This window comes from Rhinolophus sinicus, linkage group LG03 (assembly GCF_036562045.2).
Source record: "Rhinolophus sinicus isolate RSC01 linkage group LG03, ASM3656204v1, whole genome shotgun sequence".
NCBI lineage: Eukaryota > Metazoa > Chordata > Mammalia > Chiroptera > Rhinolophidae > Rhinolophus > Rhinolophus sinicus.
In genome coordinates, this window is record NC_133753.1 from 103846683 (window position 1) to 103863716 (window position 17034).

At 46.5% G+C, this 17034-nt stretch overlaps 1 long non-coding RNA gene across 2 annotated transcripts in view; it reads left to right on the forward strand.

Annotated features, from left to right (window-relative positions):
• The first annotated feature begins 15520 nt into the window (after positions 1–15520).
• The window catches only part of LOC141570659 (uncharacterized), a 71011-nt gene continuing 69497 nt past the window's right edge, over positions 15521–17034 (forward strand). For both annotated transcript variants that reach the window (XR_012494938.1, XR_012494939.1), the window contains exon 1: positions 15521–15723. This is a non-coding gene — a long non-coding RNA (uncharacterized LOC141570659). The remainder of the gene's footprint in view (positions 15724–17034) is intronic.

Genomic DNA, 17034 nt, shown 5'->3' on the forward strand with positions numbered 1-17034 from the left:
TCAGTAAAAGCAATGCCCTTTATTTTCTCTCATATAGTCTCTCCCTTATCAAACGTGCACATAGGAGAGGTCCTATTTTACAATGAATTTAAATTAATATCTCTTTCCCCCCAGATGGGTTTTATTCTATGATGGGGTTTTTGTTGTAAAATGAAAGGTTTGTTTCTATAACTTTCTAAATAAAGAATAAGTGAGTCATTTTCCAATTTGTAGAAAAATTGAAGTCAACGCCTAGGAATTTTCTCAGTTAAAATTTTCCCACTCCAAAACCACATCAGAAACTTATTCTTAAACACTTGTCTCCTGCTACTGAAATGACCAGAGTAGAAACCTGCTGAACTAGAATCTGTATTAGCAAAGTTACATGTGGTTATTTGACTAGACCAGGGTTTCTGCAAAGCCCATGCTGATTGTGCGGGTGGGACCAGTATGGGAACCATGTCACCAGAAGGAGCGTTCTCGTGGGTGCAGGTGTGAGGACTCCTGGTTCCCCCCACGTCATAACAGGGTGCAGCAGGTGCCCACCGAGGGAGTGGCCATTAGGCGGGGTGTTGGTCACGCTGCTTAGCACCAACCTTCCCGCCCAACTCCACAACGAACGGTAGGTTAGCGTTATGGGAACGCCATGCGTGATTGCGCCATGCGCCGTGGGTCGCATGCTCTGGGGCAGAAACAATACACTGAAACATTGGCAGCTCTTCCTTTAAGCCCAGCAATAATCCCTGGCTGAAATTAGACTAAATTGACAATTCCCATTGATTACGCTTTTTAAAATATGAAACTGCCTCCCAGAAAACAAGTCACTTCTCCTCCAGACGACGTAAGAATGGCCCGTCGCCAGCTCTCTCCCAGGGTTCCTTAATAACCTCGTCCTGGTGTTGGTCAGGCCTCCGTCGCTCAGGCCCGGCTCAGCCACGAACTTCATTAGAATCCGGCTCTGTGTTCCTGGCAAACAGCTGCCTCCTGAACTTGAAAACTGATGGGGAGAAAAGTGGTCCCTGCAGCTCCTATCAGCCTTAAACAGAAACATCTGCTCCTGGGAGCCTTTCGCTGGCTCGGTTCGCAGCAAAAGCTCGCATTCCGCATTCCGGGGCTGGCGACAGTGCCACCTCCCAGCAGTGACATCAGCGAGAGAGCGGCGGTGGGGGGCCGCGGGCCCGGGGGAGCAGGCTGCCTGCCAGGAAAACGAAGCCTGAGCCGCACATTTTACAAAGCTTTAAAAGCACAAATCCTGGCTTAAAAGGAGAAATATTGCCAGGTGGTGAAAAGTGCTCCTGAAGAAAGAAGAAAATAAATAAGAGAAAGCTGATTGAATCCAGGAGTTCTGAGCCTTTTGTTTTTCCTTCCCTCTGGGCCCAGCAACAAATGAAGATTTCTGGTGTGGAGGCGTCCTCTGAGAACAGGGGTTTTCTTCTCTGCAGCTCTTTCTGGCACCTAACCATATTTCTGTGTTTTAGGCACAGATTAAATAGGGTGACGTAGGTAAGAGGCCTGGCCCAGAGCCTGGACACACAGTCCCTTCCTCCTTGTTATCGTCTTGACCCTCTTCAGAGGATCTGGTCCTAAACACTTCCTTTCTTTCTGCTTTTGGATGAAGACACTGACGCTCCCGGAAATGAAGGGCTTGTTTAGAGTTCTTTTGGGCTCTTACAGTGCTGTGTTCACACACCTGTCGCAGCATTTGTGTAAGTCACACACAAATGGGCTGTGATCATAAAACAACGTTATGTTTGCCTTCCCATCCCCCCAAGTCTGCTCTGTGGGACTAGCGCATTCCCTGTCCGCTGGTGACCGCTGGGCCAGGCCCTGCGACTGACCCCTGTGGTCCCGAGAGGGAAGAAACACTCGCGGTCATGCGAAGTTGTAAAACAGAATCCTAGTCCCATTTAAAAATCAAAAGTTGCTACCTGCTTGACAGTTGATTGATGCTCCCAATGCTGAGCCCGGTGCAGACAGGGAAGTCAGGGAGGGGTGGCTGTCAGCTCCTCTCTTCCTCCTTTCCTTGCTTTTCCTCCTCCTCCTCCTAATCCAGGGGTGTCCAAACTTTTTCAACGGTTTTCACCAAGGGCCATATGCGGTAAAATACACAAACAGCCAGGCCACTCACTCGAGGTGAAGTATGTATTGCCTCACCTGGTTTATTTAAGTAAACTAAATATATTTTTGGAATTTGCTGCGGGCCAATTAAAAATGGATTGCGGGCCGCAGTTGGCCCGCGGGCCGCAGTTTGGACACCCCTGTACCTAATCTTTCCACCACCAGCTTCTGATCTTACAGGGTTGGGGTCTGAGGAGGGAGAGGAGGTAGGGGGGAAGCCGCATCCTGTGTGCCTGGTATTTGAGAACTCTGATGCCACATTTTCTGCCCCTCGGGGGCTTAAGGGGCTTTTTCTTTTGGGGGCACGTTTGTAGGGCTTTTTTTTTGCTTTTTCACTCCGTTTGTGAGGCCCTGTCACCTGTAGCTCCCTTGGTGTGATGATGCATCTTCCTTGAATCTATCGCTTCCTCTTTATCTGGCCCCGATACTTCCAGGGGTGCCTCTAGCTTCTCTCTTCTGAGGTCCACTGCCCCTCAAGTGGCCCTGTTGGATATGGTCTAAAACCATACCCATCCATGGGAGACACATGCATGCTTTGTCGTGACACACTGGGAAAGGAAGAACCCAAAGGCTTCCATCTCTGCTAGAGTTTGCCTATCAATAACTAGCTAACCTATCTCTCACCCTTTATATTTCTCAGTAGGAAACAGACACCAGTCCTTTATGCCTTCCAATTTAGGGAATATGTATTAAGTACTCTGGGGGCTTCTATGGAAGCCCCATAACCCCCTCTCTAAGCTTAGGGTGAGGTACAGACACCCCAGAGCCCTCTCCCTTTGTAGGGCGTGGGATTCACAGACCATCAACAGGTAGTTCTAAAAATCCTCTCTTAATATCCTTTCCTTGAAGTCTTTGACACCAGGCTTGGCTTAGGAGAGTGTCTCTTCCCCTGGGAGATAGGGTTGGGGTTGGAACTGAGCCCAGCTTTCTCCAAAGAAGCTGTATTCAGACTCCTTCCCTAACCTCCACTCTTAACCCTTGGCGTGGGTGGGAGGTTCAAGAGTTGTTAAACTCCACAAATTTAGAGAGCTCTTTGGTAAGTTCTGCATGTGCCATGGGTCCTCCTTGGAATGTAATACCTATTGTCTTTGGTGCCGGGGTCTCAGCATCATGCTGTTCTTGGGTACGTCCCCCACTTGCTCCTGAGCTCCAGGAAGGGAGATGCAGACCTGGGTGAGCTCTGTCTTCAACAACCAGCACATGGTCAGTGCTCGGCAAATCCTTGCTGAACCATTGAAGAAATGCCACAAATTCTCTTTTACCCAATAACCAGTAATTTACCAAGCAAAGAAATGATCAAATGCTGGGCCCTATGCTGGTGCAGAAGGAGGGAACAAAGAGAACCCAGACAACAGAGTGAGCTTGCAGAGCGCTTGCACACCAGTGGTAAGGACTGCGCTATTGGGTGTAACAGCATTAGTGAGTGGCTGCTCCCTGGGCTGGGCCAGGGGAAGCACAACATAAGCCTGGAATAGCTTGGTGACAACGTGTAAAAAATTGCTTTAAAAATATGTCAGGGCCATGTTAAAAGGACAGAGAAACCAGTTTGAAGGAGTTCCCAATGACCAAATCTGATACACATTGAGCAATGAAATTAATGATAGTAATGGATTATAATACCTAGAAGAAAATCATTATCTAGGCATCCACACTGGGCATATGTGTAAATAATGAAATAAACATGCTGAAGAGAAGGGAAAGTGCTTCGTTATAGTAGGGTCGTAACTGTTGAATACAGAAGGAATGGTGGAACTAGGCACACACCAGAGTAATGATTTTTTTCAGGTAAAAATCACCAAAAGATGGTAAAATGAATGGGCAAAAGTATGATGAGAAACGGGATTTTCACATAGTCTCAAAGTATCTCCTTCTCAGATACTAATCACAAAAACAGCAACTTTACAGTGGAGAAGCCAGCAGGTCCCACTTTATCGAGTGACAAAGTTAAGACCACTAGTGGTGAAACACATAGTGACATCAGGTGTCCCCTGATCTGATGTATTGAGAAGGGCGCCACTTCACTCCAAAGGTTTTCTTGCCAAAATATGAGATGCTGAATTTAGAAGTTTGGATATTAGGAAAAATCCAAATTTGGGAACATTCTATAAAATAACTGGTCAACACTCTTCAAAAAATATTAAGGACACAAAAGACAAAGACTGAGAACTCTTGGAGACTTGGAGGAGACGTAACAACTAAATGCAAAAAGGATCCTGGCCCAGAAAAAGGAACATTAGTAAAACAATCAGAGACGCTTGAATAAGGTCTGTAGATTGATTCACAGTATTGTGCCAATTTTGATTCCCTACTTTAGATCGTTGTACTGTGGTTGCATTAAGATGTTAACATTTGGGGAAGGCAGACAAGGGCATATGGGAATTATTTATACTATCGATGAAGCTTTTTAAAAAAATAAGTCTAAATTTGTTTCAAACTTCAAAAATAAAACTTAAAAGTTAAACTTTGCATAGTGACATTCGCTGGCCTTTGCCAATGGGCCCTGGCTACCTTCCTGGCTCTTCTCCCACAGCCCCACAGCCCTACCCTTTGCTCGAACAGTTCCCCGAACTTCAACTGCCAGTAAAGACTTAGGTTGTATTTTCCCAAATGATTATTTAAGAGCCAACATGCCTTATTTTCAAAAACTTAGTATCTCTCTCGAAGCTTGTCTGAATCTTGACTTTTTCAAGCATCATGGTCCCTAATGAAGTGGGTTCAACTCCATATCCACATTCAGAATCCGATCAGAGCCTGCCGTTGCTTCTAATGGCCACACGGTGTCGCTATTGGCACTCTGTCCTGCATACTCTTCCAGGCTGGGTGCATCCAAATCTCTGCAGAGAGGCCTGGGAATTTCTGAGAATGAGCCACTCTCTCATCCCCAGCATGGCTGAAAGCACTCCAGGCTCAGTCCCTTGAGATTGTTGTTCTTAGAGTGCAGCCCTTTCAGTTTACATTCACAGCCTGCTTCCAGAACCCATCTCACCCTGGAAACACTGGTTTGGGATTGGGGCTGGCGCCTCACAGCTCATAGACCCTCTACTTTCTCTCCATGGACCCTGACCTTCAAAACACCCCAGGTAATGGAGGTCCTCATTCTTTCCCACTCAGAGGGGAGACTGTCCAGGGTGAAGCCTCTAAAGGATTCTTCCCTAGTAAGTCTGAGGTGTTGGCACCTACCTTTCTGGGAGGGAATAGGAATTCCAATATTATTTTCTGGCTCCTTTCTCATTTGACAAGAGAAAAAAATCGAACCCTGTGACACTGCATTTATTCACTTTTTCCAATGCATATTTATCAAGTGCCTGCTCTGTGCTGGGCCCTGTGCTAGATTCCAGGGATTTGTAAAAGAGAAAGACACAGCATTGATTGCAAACCTATTGTGTTTCCCTGAAAATAAGACCTAGCCAGACCATCAGCTCTAATGGTCTTTTGCAGCAAAAATTAATACTTTTGCAGCAAAAATTAATACTTATGGTCTTATTTTACTGTAATATAAGACCTGGTCTTATTTTACTGTAATATAAGACCAGATATAATATAATATAATATAATATAATATAATATAATATAATATAATATAATACCGGGTCTTATTTTACTATAAGACTGGGTGTAATATAATATAATATAGTATAATATAATATAAGAACGGGTCTTATATTAAGTTTTGCTCCAAAAGCCACATTAGAGCTGATGGTCTGGCCAGGTCTTATTTTCAGGGAAACACGGTAGATGCAGAGGCCATGGAGCAAATCAAGAGAGCTGAGGGCTCCATAAGGATAGGGTGCTGTGGGAACAGGAGAGGAAGAGGTTGCTAATGGAGTCAACTATGGGGGCCAGCCCTTGAGTTGAGTCCTAGGGGACAAAGGTACTGGCTGGTATATGAAGGGAGGAGGGAGGAAGGACATTTGTCTCCGAGGAAGCAGCAAGTTAGAAGATGCTAAGTCTGAATTTGAGCCCCTAATGTGTTTCCACAACTGGCTCCCCAGCACATCCAGTGTGGTTTAACTCACTATGTATTTTGTTCCATTTTGTTCATCTGCATCTCTGTGCTGGTCTGTGAGCTGCAAGCGAGTAAGGAAATTGTCTGCAGTGTCGACCATGTTCTCAGTGCTTGGGCCATGGTGGAGCCTCAGTTTAGAAAAATGATGAATTAAAGAAATGCCTTAATATGTTAATGACAATACAAGTAGTGGTTGCATCTAGCTGGCAAGGCAATGTTTGGGGGCCAGCAGTTGCCAGCGATGGGTCAACTAGAACCTGTGTGCTAAGCTGAGGCGTTTTCAGTTCATCTTGAAGGCAGTGGGAGCCTGGGGATATAGTGAAAGGAAGAACAACGCAATCACATTTGTGTTTTAGGACTAGCTCTGCACCAGCCAGGGGCATCACGGGAGGGGACAATGGGAGAGACAGTGAGACCGTAGGAGGCTCTCGTGGGGTTTGGGCACGTAGCAAAGAGGCCCTGCACCACAGCTGTGTGGCGCTGAAGAGAAGGAATGTGGCAGACACCCCCAGGGGAGCAGGGCTGACAGGGCACAGTGGTGACAGAAAGGACTCTGGCGGGATCTGGCAGGGTCATGATGGGATGGCTCTGACGTTCCCTGCCAGAAGGCTTCGCAGAGGACAAGCTTATTTGGAGGAGACATGAGTTTAGTTCTGGACTCTAGGAGTGAGTGGTGCCCGTCTAGAGGACACTCCAGAGGAAATGTCAGGCAAGGCACTGGACATGTGGGTCTGGAGATGAAAAGGGAGGCATAGGCTGGTGAGGGCAATTTGGGACTTATCAGGATAAGATGGAGGTAAAGCCATGGGTCTGAATGACAGCATCCAATGGGAGAAGGTTGAGAAGGTGCATTCTGGAGGAGCCACGGAGATTATCAACGGGGGAGAAAGAAAGACCCAGACAAAAGACTGAGAGAAGTAGGGGAATTCAACAGGCCATTGAGCTGCTGAAGACAAAGAAGAAGATGTGTTTAGAAGGCAGGAGTGGTTTACAGGGCCAGATGTAGTAGCAAGATGTAACCAAATAAACACTGGACACTGCCCATTGAGTAGGCACCTGGTGGTTCTGGTGGCGAGGCGGGGTGAGCCATGAGGGGAGGGGACACAGTCACTGCTCTAACCACACGGACCCCTCTCTCCACTCCCCCTCGCTTGGATGCTTCCACCCCTGTACATGTGCTTTTCATGAACGTGACCTCCATTTCCCACCTCTGTATTCTTCCAGTCCCGTCTCCAACGTACCTGTTTTCTGTGTCCTGTCTCCTAGGCAGAATGAACACCTCCTTCATTTGTGGTCCTAAGTCACACCTCTTAGGACACTGTTATTAACATGACTTGAATGGGGCGACATAGCTATGTATAAGCTATAATCCATGTGTTTATATCTGAATGTCCTCGGTGTCTTTCTCTCTCTTTGTCTCTCTCACTCTGACCTCCAGAGCCACTCTCCCCCACTGCCTCCTCATAAGGTGAAGCCAGAAACGGAAGCTCCAAGAAGACGCCCTCTTGGGTGTGGCAGGGTCCTCGGGGAAGAGTTTGCATGGCAGTGTTTCGTTGTCTGGCCGAGGTCACACTGGGCCTCGGGAAAGGGAGGGAAGGAGGCCGGGGGAGAAGGGGCACAGGGTCTCAGAGGATGAGCTGGCCAGGGAGTGGACGCCTGGCTGCCTTGTGTGGGATGGAAGGGGAACCTTCATTTCCCGTCCGCATGCAACTGAATGAACCGGTGTGAGTTTCCTCCTCAGTTCTGAGTGCAAGAGGGGCCGGGAGGAGGTCCCCATCCACAGGACCCTCTGGTTCAGTGGAGCAGGGCCCTTTGGAGGCCAGGGCTTGGGTCTTTCCTCCCTTTGTTTCCTGGGGGTGCTGGGTAAACACTGTTGAATTGCACTAAAAAGCAGAATCGAGACCCCAGTGAATCATGCTCTCTTTTCTTATCATTTCCTCCAACAAAGACATCAGAAGCTCAAAGCAAGGTACGTGGGAACTTGGAAAGCCTCTGCAAAGCCCTCAGCTTCCTTCGGGATGGGGTTAAGCCTACCCCTGGGGCCTGGAGCTGAGCTGGGAGGCTACCAGGTGCTGCCCTGTCTCAGGAGGCCCGGCAGGCTCTCCTCTGAGCGCTGTCAGTCAGTGTAACATTTCACACTGCCATTGATTTTTATGTCTTTCTACACTAATTAGACATGTTATTACTAATCTTTGATAATCACCACAAGGGGCTTGTGGAAAGTCTCTGAGATTTCAATCTAGATTAAAAATAAGAAACATTATCACCTCTGGGAAAATGCAAAGAAAGCACATGTTATTTTAATGTTTAAATCAATAAAGCTGTCCTGCTTCTGTTTTGTGCTGGTATTGATGAAATTTATAAAAATCCTGTTTAAATTTCCTTCTGTCCATCTCATCCCTACAGAGGCGCTCAATTGATTTCTCTGAGGGCATCTGAAGTGGGCTGCAGTGGAAAGACTGCCAAAGGCTCACGTGCCCTCGGGCCTGATAGCTGAGACTGGGGGGGAGGGTTCAAGCGGGAGGTGGGAGGGGACACAGAACCTAGTTTCCGCTCCTTTATTTTGATTCCCATTGATTCCTCTTATTAAAGAAGCATTTGAACCCACAAGAAGGGAGAAAATCCTTTCTTCCTTAATTAATCTCTCTTCCAATTGCTAGATTGCAAACTTTGATCACAAAACAACCTGCTTGCCCCAGGCAGATTAAATCATGTGGGGGGCATGAGGTAGGAAGGAGAGGTGAACATCTTAACCAGGGGCCCTGTCATCGGGGAACAGAGAAAAGAAATTATCTTTGAACTAAGAGAACGCAATCTTGCACAGTCTTTCAAACAATTGAAACTAATGTGTTGACACAGAAAGAGAAATGAGCCTCCTTGAATGTTGTGTAGAGACAGACTGTAATTTGTAATACTCTGATCAGAATTGAGCTGGCATATGGACCTGAAGTGAAAGAAAGCACAGTTAACTGTTTGCCAGGCGTAGTTGGGGGTGGGGTGGCAAACCCATCTCCATATGACATTGCCACAACAATGTTTCTGGCACCAGCAACAGGGACAGCTTGTGCACCCGGAAGGGTGCCATTGTGTACCACAACTCGGGAGGCAGCCTGCATTTCCACGCCTGCTGTGTGTGCCCAGAGCTGTACTTAGCTAGTTGGGAAGCTATATTTTGCAGCTCCACCCATCCGCCCAGGAGCTTCTGCTCCAGTCTCAGCCATATTGGGGTATCTGATACAGCAGAAGAGTCTATATGGCTATTGGTATGAGTCCAGATTTATTCCTAGGGGAAGATCTCCTTATTTCTAAAACCCCCAGGGCTGCTGAGGTACTTCTGTTATTCTGCCCCAAACATTGTTTTACAGATCTGTTTCCCCACCAGACTCTAAGCACCTTGAGGGCAGGAGTTATGTAATAAAAATGATGGTGGAAATAATTGTGATGATAATAATTATTGTCACTATATATTGATCACCTGCTATGTGCCAGCTTTGACTTAGGCACCTGACTTACTTTTTCAGCAGCTCATTTAATATCCCAATAAGGTAAGTGTCTTAGCTTAGCTGCTAAAACAAAATACCATAGATTGGGTGGCTTAAGCAACAGACATTTATTTCTCACAGTTGTAGAGGCTGGAAGTCCAAGATTAAGGTCCTGTTGTATTTGGTTCATGGTGAGAGCCCTCTTTCTTGCTTGTTTCTCGCTGTGTCCTCACATGGTGGAGAGAGAGAGAGAGAGAGAATGCTCTCTAGTCTCTCCTTATAAGGGCACTAGTTCCATCACGAGGGCCCCACCCTCCATAGCAGCAAGTATCATTATTGTCATTATTAATCAAGAAATTGAAGTTTAGAGAGATCCAATGACTCTCCTGAGGCCACTCAACCAGTGGGTGGCAGAATTGGACCTGAGCCCAAACTTTCCACCTCAAAGCCAGCCCTTTTCCCATCTGGCCACACTGTCCCCTGAGCTGAGCCCAGGTCTGCTTCTGTGCTGGTGCTCAGTGATGCTGGTTGAAAGATGGAGAATCTTACTGCTCTGTGACTTCTAACTTCTTGTGATATTGACTTTCTAAATTGCATCTTCAATGAAGCTCCCCTGATGGAAAGACTCCAGGGAACCCATAAACCTCTTCAATGAACCCTAGTCTTACTCAGAGACTTCAGCTCAAACACCTCTGTTCACAAGGAAAGGAAAGCAGCATTCATTAGACTTATATTTCCATCATCATCACAACCGATTTTTACAAATGAATACATCGTTTCAGAGAATGAGCAACTTGTCCATGGTCTTGAGGCTGGTAAGCAGCCAAGCAGTGACTGTAACCCAGGGCTGCCTTCTTATTATTTGACAACACTGCCTTCATTAGCCAGCATGGCATTTTGTGAGAAGACCAGGGGCTCCAGGCGACATAAATTCCAGAGAACCCCATCCCCACTCCACTCAAATGCTGCATTTCTAGCTTTCTCTTGGACAGGCTGGTGGCACTTTAAACTCAACGTAGATGGGCTCATGTAACTGAATTCAGGCCAGTATGATCTTTGTGGAAATCCCTTCAAGCCAGAACAGTTCACCCTGAACTTCCTCAGTGCAGATGTGGAAATGCCACAACTTCAAAGTTAAGAGTGAAGATGATGTTCTGGTTCCCTGCAGGTCCTCATGGAGCAGATGCTGCCTACCCTTCCTGTGCTGTTACACAGGAGAGAAATGCATTTCCACCTTGTCAAAGCCACAGCATCCAGGGTTCTTCGTGCAGCGGTTTGCTTGCTCTGCTCCTCTCACCTCTCCTCTCCCTTTGACAATGGGTTCATTCAATCTCAACCCTGATGACATGACCCCACTCTCTATTCCTCATCCCCACAGATGATGGCATGGAATGGAAGCACTAAATTCATTCAGAAAATGAATGGATTAGAAGATGGAAACATCCAGAAAATGAAATTATCCCCATCTCAGTGCACAGAAAGGAACCAGGATGTGTTGAGAAAATGAAATTATCCCCATCTCAGTGCACAGAAAGAAACCAGGATGTGTTGAGTATGTTCTATTTCAGATACTTTAACCAACTTTATGACTAATCGTGTTACTTCCCTAAGTTAAATTCTTCAATGACCTTCAGATGAAGTTCACACTTGGCTTCCTCAAAGCCTGTTTGAATAAGGTAAGAGTTAAATCATCACATTGGTGAAGAAGGATAACACAGACTCCTTAGTTCACCATGTGAGACCCTCCCCAGCTGGGTCTGTGCTCCCCCTCCCCCTCCGCTGCCTCCTCCCATTTTTTTGTCATTTCATCTCCTGGCACATGCCTTTGCCCTTGCAGGTGCTCTGCCTGGAACACCAGTGATGTCTGGTCTACCAGAAGGCTCTAACTCATCCTTGGAGACAAGCTCAACACCTTTCCTCCATGAACTCTCCTCCACCTGCTCTACTATTCAGCGCAGTTGATTCCGCCTTAGCTACTGACTGTGTTACATAGACTACTGCACCCAGCAGACACGCAGCACTGTGGCTCTTTCTTATCAGTCCCGGGCTAGACTATGGGCTCTCCCAAGGCAAGAGCCTCGTCTCACCCGTTGGTTTGTGTGGGTCCTAGCACAGTTCCTGGTATGTGCAAGGGTTTCAGTGAATATGAGTGAACTTACAGTCCTAGCAACCACAATGTGACGTCCATATGATCCTCCCCATTTGTATAAGAAAAGCTGACTCAGAGACATTCTGATTTTCTCAGAACAAAGGTATTTAGTAAGTGCCAGACTTGGGATTTGAACATAGATCTGTCTTATGCCAAAATCCATGCTTTTTATGTCACCTTACAACTGCCTTTTGATATCCCTACCAAGTAGAAAGTGAGTTCCTTTCAGAAAGAGAGATTTCTTTTTGGGTTAAATGTGTCCAGATGTCTCTTTTATCTTAATGTGGATTTATTCAGAGCAAAACAGAATTTCCTTGACTGGCTGTAAAACTGAAATAAAGAGCAGTGGCTGTCACTCTCCAATAAGCCCCATCCACATGCTCAGGGCACGTGGTCCTCACAGGCTCTGGAAATGGCCCCAAACTTATGCATCCTCCCTCCCTCCCTTCCTTTCTCCTCCTTCCCTCCTCTCTCTTTCCCTCCCTTCTCCCCTTTCTTCCTCCCTCCCTTTTGAAGGACAAATCACAGAATTGGGCTTTCCCCTCTACAGTTCCCATCTAGGGAAGGTGGATTTATTTTGGGCCATTGGCAGCAGAGCATGTGTCTTGCTGTGACCTCCATTTTGGGGACTTAGCAGGTGATGTTTGAGCTGTATCCAACACACCAGCAGGTGGGGCCTACGGCTAGTTTGGCTTCCATCAGCCCTGTGTTTGGAGTGTCTGGAAATCAGGACTGGCTTTCTCTTCCAGCTCCGACTTTCCTTTTCCCACCAGAGGTTGGTTTTAGTTTGCCTGGGGTCCAGTCCAACCAGCTCCTAGTGTTCCCGTATGTTCTCTTCCTAAGCCAGCCAGCTCCACGGTTTCTCGAAAGCTCTGCCTTGCTCTTTCCTTTCTTTTTTCTTTTTTTCTTAAATATTTTATTGGGGAAGGACTTTATTGGGGAACAGTGTGTATTTCCAGGACTTTCTCCAAGTCAAGTTGTTGTCCTTTCAATCTTAGTTGTTGAGGGTGCAGCTCAGCTCCAGATCCAGTTGCCGTGTTAGTTGTAGGGGGCAGAGCCCACCATCCCTTGCGGGAGTCGAACTGGCAACCTTGTGGCTGAGAGCCCACTGGTCCATGTGGGAATCAAACCGGCAGCCTTTGGCATTAGGAGCACGGAGCTCCAACTGCCTGAGCCACCGGGCCGGCCCTGCCTTGCTCTTTCTACCCTCTGTCCCATCACTCCAGCTTTCCTTCACCAATGGTCCTGCTGGATAGGAATGTCGGACACAGGACACCACTGAGGAGGTGTAAGGCGGGTCCTCTGAGTGGTTGAAGCAGCTCAGTGTTTCCCAGCAGATCACACACACACACACACACACACACACACACACACACACACACCTCACTGTGGCCCTGCCATACTGTTAGTTATCCATCCTGCGCTAGACTGTGAACTCTCTGAAGGCAAGAGCCTCATCGTATTCATTGCTTTGTGTGGGTTCCAGCACAGTCCCTGGCACCTGGAGGGATACCAAGACACGTTGGGTGATAATTGTTATCTCAACACCAATCCTGTGAGGTCCATATGACTATCCCCACTTACATGCTGGCACCTGAACAGTGGCCTTTGGGGAAATCATTCAAAAAATGCATGAAGATTTGGCATTTTGTTCTAGTATATATCTAGTATGCAGATCACAATATAAAAAAAAACCCCATTTTAAACAAATCATAGCCTTACGGGTAACTCTCTCTAAATTCTCACAACAGCCCTTTAAGAAGGTAATCTGCTTATCCATTTCTTACAAATGAAGAAACTAAGGCTTAGAGAGGTTAAGAGTCCTGTAGTTGTAGGTGGCCTAGCTAAGGTTTGTCCAGTGCCAGAGCAGTACCCTTCACCGTACTGACTCCCTGAACCACAAGCCCAGCTGACACTTCCGGGGCCATTGTGTGGTGATTCCCTAGCGCTGGGCCCTCAACTGAGCCCTCCTCCCAGAATGCACATGTGAGCATGCGAAACAGAGGCTTAAAGGACTGCAGTGTTGTGAAATACATTCTGGTGCTGAAAGGGGGTCTTGAGAGGGATTTAAAGAGCAATTGTACCAGCTCTTATGCTCCATTGATAAGCTTGTCTGTGAACTGTAACATATGCAGCCCGTAATGAATAAGACAGAGATTTATTAGCGTATGTCATATTCAGTTAAGTACTTTATATGTAAGAAGAGTATTTCACTTGTACACATTACATTTCAATGGGTTTTCAACCATTTTCAATCAATTATTTTTAACTCCTTGCATTATATTGATGGTAAATTAATTACAACAATTACAAGTCAAAAACCCATATTGTCCAATTATAATTTAATTCATTTTAGCTCCTCTTTGAGTTTGGATAAAAAGCTAAAGCACTTTAGAAAATGCTGTAATTTCTCTAGAATCCTGTCATTGTGCTCCATGTCTCTGTGGTGGTTAAAAGATGGGATAAGGGCTCAGCAGGGGGCTGGCCAGTTCCTCAGGTCACCCCACAGAGTCGCCAGCCTGCCTGGGTTCCAATCTGGATTCAACAATCTGCTACTTGTTGCGACCTTAGACAGTTTACTTAATCTCTCTGTGCCTCTGTTTCCTTATCAGGAAAATGGGGTTAGTGACAGAGTCTCTGCTTCATGGGGCTATTCTGAGGACTAAATGGGTTAGTGTGGCTGACCCCCTGGCACATGCAGTGAGCTCCACATAATTGCTGGCTCCAACAATCGTCACTATGGTTTAGGAAAAGGTGGCAGGCGGCTTTATCTCACGAGTCAGTTCCAATCCAAGAGTGATGTTTTTCTGGAGCACTGTATGAAGGCAAACGCCAAGGCCTAGCCAAGCTCAGCATAGAGAGTGCAGGGATCGATTAGAGATGTCTGCCATGGGCATAGCAGTTGGGAGACAAGAAGGTGAGACTCAAGCTCTGCTAGGGCTGGGCTTATGTATGTTTTAGTCCCTCCTCTCTCCTTAGTATCCAGCATAGCGCTTGGCTCCTGCCAGGACAGGTGGTGATAACAGTGAGGAGCCCTTGCATCTAGCCCTGCCTGAGGCCAGCCCTGCCCCAGATAACTCAGTCATTTGGCTGACAAATCCCCTTCTCTGCTTCAGTCAGTTTGGGTTGGGTTTTCTGTCGTGAGGAACAAAAGGTTTTTTTTTTGTTTTTTAATTTTATATTTTGCAGCTTTCATGCCTATTTTATTGAGTTTGAGTTAATTTAATTGCAAAGTTCCACGCTCTCATGGTATAAACATTCTTAAAAATATTATTCAGCCTTAAAAAAGAAGGAAATTCTTTAATGTGCTACAACATAGATGAACCTTGAGGACATTATGCTAAGTGAAATAAGCTATTCACAGAAAGACAAGTACTGCATGATTCTACTTATGTGAAATGCCTAGAGTAGTCAAATTCATAGACAGAAAATAGGATGGGGGTTGCCAAGGGCTAGTGGGGTGGGGAGAATGAGCAGTTATTGTTTAATGGATATTGGGTTTCAATTTGGGAAAATAAAAAGAATTCTGAAGGCGGACGGTGGTGATGATTGTACAACTATGGGAATGTACTTAATACCACTGAACTGTGTACACTAAAAATGGTTAAGATAGCAAATTTTATGTTTTGTGTATTTTCCCACAAAAATATTCATGGTCAAGGAGCACTAATTAAACACCTAGGGGACGAGATGTAAGGTCTGGCTCTGTACTGTTCCCTGCAATCTATTTCAGGCTCCCTGGGCCAGGTGATAATTTTGGCTCCTTTTGCTTTTGCCCAGCACTCCATGTTGATTTCATGCCTTCGACTTTCTCATGCTGCTCCTTCTGCTGGAATCCCTTGTCTCCTTCCTCACCTGCTTCACTCGAATGTGTCTCCCGGCCCAGCTCTGTTGCAGCACAGTGTGTTCCGCCCACGTTGTGTGTCCTCACGGGGCCCTGTCTGCTTCCTGTCTGTCTGCTTCCAGACCTGGAGCTTCCCCAAGGCCTGGTGAGTGTCTTGTTTGTCTCTATAGCTCTTGGGCCCAGCACAGAACAGATGCCAGTGACCACCTGGCCACAAGCAGAGAGCTGTGCTGGTGCCCAGTGTGGTGCCCAGTGTGGTGCCCAGTGTGGTGCCCGCCTGCAGGGAGCAGTAATTTCCTGAATGGCTCCTCCTGTCTTTCTCTCAAAGGTGGGGTTTGTTGAGCTTCCTGGTTGCGAACGAGGGGGGACTGTGTCTTTTTCCTGTGGTTTGACGTGAATGAGAGCCGCCAGACTGCGTGAGTAGCTCATCTCAGAGCTGGGCTGTTCATCTCCCTGTTATACCAGGCTCGGCCCGCAAGGACACAGGACACCTTGGCCCAGGGCCAAGGGGTCTGTCAGTCGCAAGACTGACCCTAGAATGGAATTAAATCCCACGCTTATTTTTTAAAATCTTTTCTTCCCCTGATGTCACAGCAGATGGACAATGCTTTCATTGTTTCCTTTTCCCTCTTTTCTGGCAGAAGGCTGCTTTCCCACTAGACCCCCAACTAAGATGAAACAAGTGAATAACCGAACAGGAAAGCAGAGAATGAATGGGAAACAGAGGAAATGAGAAGGAGAAAAAACCTGAGGGCAGGGTACAATGGATCGTTGAGATTCTGGGGCAGGCTGAGAAAAGGATGCTTACGTATGGGGGACACTTGCATCAAGGGTCTATTGGATCACTGTATTTGTGACATCCTGCGATTATTCTATCGTGAGATGAGAGGGAAAGGGAAGGATCTATTGTGCAACCATGAAACCTGCCTTCCAATTCCACGCATCCCTTGAGGTGTCTACTAACCATACCACTTTGTTTATTCAACCTGCTGCAATGTGAATTTCCTCTATACTTTGGCTTAATTGTTGGAGTGTGGAGGAACAAAGCAAATATTTGTGCAGCTCGAATGCTGCTCTTGTGATTAGAAGGTAACATCTTTCAGTGTCTGAGTCTGAATTGCAATACACAGGCAGGGGAGTCAATTTGCTTTGGGATCAATAGATGTGGTCTCAATTGGCAGAGAATTTGAGGCTTCCTTTTGAAAGCAGGAGGATGTGGGACAGCTCAATCTCTCAATGCCTGGCTCAATTTAGCATGGCAACTAGGCAGTGGTTTTGTTTCCAGGTTGATTGTTTTTCAGCTCAAGAATAATAAAAACCTTCCCAACGTCTACCAGCTTGGTGTTAATCTTGCAGAAACACAAGAATAAAACAGGGTCCCTGCTACTTGGAATGTTTCTTCTGCTGGTTAACTTCTAGGCATCCATGAAGTCAAGGAGAATGGCCATCTAATTGG